General features: G+C 43.4%; 1 non-coding gene across 1 annotated transcript; it reads right to left on the bottom strand.

Moving 5' to 3' along the window:
• Nucleotides 1–1,646: 1,646 nt before the first annotated feature.
• On the bottom strand, nt 1,647–1,748 carry LOC112132521 (small nucleolar RNA U13). The gene has a single exon (XR_002914283.1). It is a non-coding gene; the product is annotated as a small nucleolar RNA U13 (small nucleolar RNA).
• Nucleotides 1,749–3,766: the final 2,018 nt, after the last annotated feature.

The following is a 3,766-nucleotide window of genomic DNA, read 5'->3' on the forward strand; positions in this document are numbered from 1 at the left end:
AGCAAACCTTCAGCCTTCAGCTTTCCTGATGCAGTAGTAATTGCCACAAATGCCTGTCTGTGGTCGCCCTCTACTGGACGAATTAAGCCTAACGTTTAAAAGCCACTAGACCACTGTTCCCTTTCTAATATCCTCTTCTGCTGAAGCCTACTCACCCTTTAGGTCTGAGAAAGGCCTCTCAGCATCCCCCCTTTCTCTCACCATCTCTGATATGTGTGTTTGTATGACTATTTGATTGACGTCTGTCTCCTCCCTCTCTACATAGGCTGTAGTCTGCATGAGGGCAGGGACTCTGTTTGCCTCTGAGTGCCTAACACCATTCTTCAATAAATATGTGTTAAATGGAATGAATAAAGGAGGAATGAAGGGCCCAAATGTCAAGAGTGAGCCTTTCCCACTTCACTCTAGCTGACTGCAGCATGTAGGAGAAAATATAAATTCAAGGCATGTATCCTGCACATTTTTTTCAAGCAACTTACGCTACTCTTAAAAACCCTGTTTATTAAAGTATTACATATATACAGAAAAGTGCACACATTGCAAGTGTCTAGTTCAATGAATTTTCAAAAACTGGTCACACCCCTGTAACCAGTACACAGATCAAGAAACAGAATGTCACCAGAAACCCAGAAACCCACCTGTGCCCTTGTGATTTTAACAGTATAGAGTTCTTTTGCATGTTTTTATATTTTATAAAAATGAAATCATACAATATGTACTTTTTTGCATCTGGCTTCTTTTCTTTTCTTCTTTTTTTATTTATTTATTTTTGTTTTTTTTTTTTGAGACAGAGTCTCATTCTTGTCGCTGGAGTACAGTGGCATGATCTTCCTCACTGCACCCCCTGGGTTCAAGTGATTCTCATGCCTCAGCCTTCTGAGTAGCTGGGACCACAGGCGTGCATCACCACACCTGGCTAATTTTTGCATTTTTCTGTAGAGATGGGATTTCGCCATATTTCCCAGGCTGGTCTTGAACTCATGAGCTCAAGTAATTGGCCTGCCTCAGCCTCCCAAAGCACTGGGATTACAGGTGGGAGCCACCACACCCAGCCTTGGAAACACATTTTGATATTTTGGTAAAGATGAGCAGAAAAGGGCCGGGAGCGGTGGCTCACAACTATAATCCCAGCACTCTGGGAGGCCAAGGTGGGCAGATCACGAGGTCAAGAGTTCAAGACCAGCCTGGTCAACATGGTGAAACCCCGTCTCTACTAAGAATACAAACATTAGCCAGGCATGGTGGCGTGTGCCTGTAATCTCAGCTACACGGGAGGCTGAGACAGGAGAATCACTTGAACCCAGGAGGTGGAGGTTGCAGTGAGCTGAGATTGCGCCACTGCACTCAAGCCTGGGTGACAGAGCAAGACTCTGTCTCGAAAAAAAAAAAGAAAAAAAGGTGAGCAGAAAAAGTTAATAGTTATTTTCCTTGGTAAAGCCTTAAGGTTTATATCAAAATCATAATCATAGAGCAGATGGCTGGAATGATACAAGATAAAGTTCACTCAACTTTAACAGTGCCTTCCCAGGATAGAAGGGAATACAAAAGCTTCTTTCTCATGGGGAAGGTGGTTGTGTTGAGGTGACAAGGGCACTAAACTTATGATCAGAAGAACTAGGACTGAGTTTTGTTGTTGTTCTTGTTCAGGTTAGATGGGTAATGTGCCAGCGCTGTAACCAGGTTCAGAAGGAGGCACATATCACACTTAGGCACGAACACCAAATCATGCCCCCGAACTACAAAAGGACTGAGTTTTACTTGGCCAATTACCATTTCTGAGCTTCAGGTAGGTCATTCATTCTCTGAGTTTCATCTGTTAAAATGGACATGCCAATATCTGTCCCATAGAATTGTGTAGGGGAGGAAAAAAATATTTTTTCCTCTACTCTTTCTGATTCTTAGCACAAAAGATAGATTAACAAACTTATTTAAGTTTTACATGACATAGGACGCTTCATAAGGAAATGAAGACCCAAAGAAGCAGTTAAATGTGAGCGTTGTTTATAGTAGGTTTAGTGAAGAGTGGACCACTGTGGAGAAATGTGATAGGGCAAAAACGGTGTGATCTAATGGTAAGAAACGGGGAAACGCAGCAAGGTCTGTTCGTTCACTTAAAAATTTTTTTTTTTAAAATAGAGAGAGGGTCTTGCTATGTTGTTCAGGCTGGTCTCAAGCTCCTAGGCTCAAGCCATCCCTCTGCCTCAACCTCCCAAAGTGCTGGGATTACAGGCATGGGTCACTGCACCTGGCCCTCTGTTTTCTTTGAGACCAAGAAGTAAGACCTAGAGTGTTGAAAAACGGATAGTACTGATAGGGTAAGTGGTTACATAAAACTACATTACATAAATTACATAAATATTTCCTGGAAGCTCTGAGCCTGTCAACTGCCCAGCGTGATTCCTCACCCTGCCCCGTTCTGCACTGTGGGAACCTTTCGTCTGCAGGCTTCCTTGCTCCGTGAGTTTTGTACATTCTGCTGGGGACAGGCATGAGTGGATGGGTATTTCTCCCGCCTCTCTGTGCTTCCTGTGATGTCTTCCACAGCAGCAGAGTCTCTTTCAAGGCTCTAACTCCCTCTGAAAGGCCCTCCCTCCATGGTCCAGACCCCCGCAAGGGAGCCTCTATAATGGTTCTATTTCCAGCCAGACAATCCTAGCTTTTAGGCTGAGAATAGCATCTCTTCCTACTGTCCCTCCAGCCCATGGATGTTAGCTGATTCTTGCTGTCGCTAATCTCCGGGTTATGTCACCACCCTGTTTGGCGTCTCAGCTCTTCTATCACTTTTGTAATCTATTTCCTGAATTAAATTCCCTTGGATTGAAAGAGTGGCTTCTGTTGTCCTGACTTGATACATTCTGATTTCATTCCTCTTCCACAAAAATGCTCAGTTCCTCACGTTTATGGGAATATTTTTCTCCTTCACATATTTTCCTCTTCTCTCTACTGTGGAGGAACTAGCATGGATTTGGAATCAGGCTGGGTTCAGACTTGGGTTCTGTTATTTCAGAACCATATGACTTGGGGTAAATTGCTAGCTTATAATAAGTGCTGAATAATTGTTTGTTAATGAATGAATGATATTTAACCATTACAATGCCTTATGAAGATTTAAAAATTTTTTTATTTAAAAGTTTATTTTGAAAGGACAGGGTCTTGCCATGTTGCCTAGGCTGGAGTGTAGTGGCTACTCACAGGCACAATTACAGTGCACTATAGCCTTGAACTCCTGAGCTCAAGAGATCCTCCCACCTCTGCATCCTGAGAAGCTGGGACCAGAGGTCCATGCTGCTGTGCCCAGCAAAAATTTTTGAGTGGTATAAATACAAAGCATTAGTATTATACAGTTGTTCTAGAAGGACTCATTTTAAAATATTTTCTAAAATTACGTATATAAAGAATTTGGTGTAATCCCAGTCCTTTGGGAGGCCAAGGCGGGTGGATCACGAGGTCAGGAAATCGAGACAATACTGGCTAACATGATGAAACCCCGTCTCTGCTAAAAATACAAAAAATTAGCTGGGCGTGGTGGTGGGCGCCTGTAGTCCCAGCTAGTCAGGAGGCTGAGGCAGGAGAATGGCGTCAACCCGGGAGGTGGAGCTTGCAGTGAGCCGAGATTGCGCCACTGCACTCCAGCCTGGGCGACAGAGCGAGACTCCATCTCAAAAAAAAAAAAAAAAAGGAAGAATTTGGTCTTCAGGAAGACCATACTCAGGAATATGTGGTATTTGTTCAGACATTAGCTTCATCGCATAACAAGCCATGAGGG

This window comes from Pongo abelii, chromosome 11 (genome assembly GCF_028885655.2).
Source record: "Pongo abelii isolate AG06213 chromosome 11, NHGRI_mPonAbe1-v2.0_pri, whole genome shotgun sequence".
Classification (NCBI taxonomy): Eukaryota; Metazoa; Chordata; class Mammalia; order Primates; family Hominidae; genus Pongo; species Pongo abelii.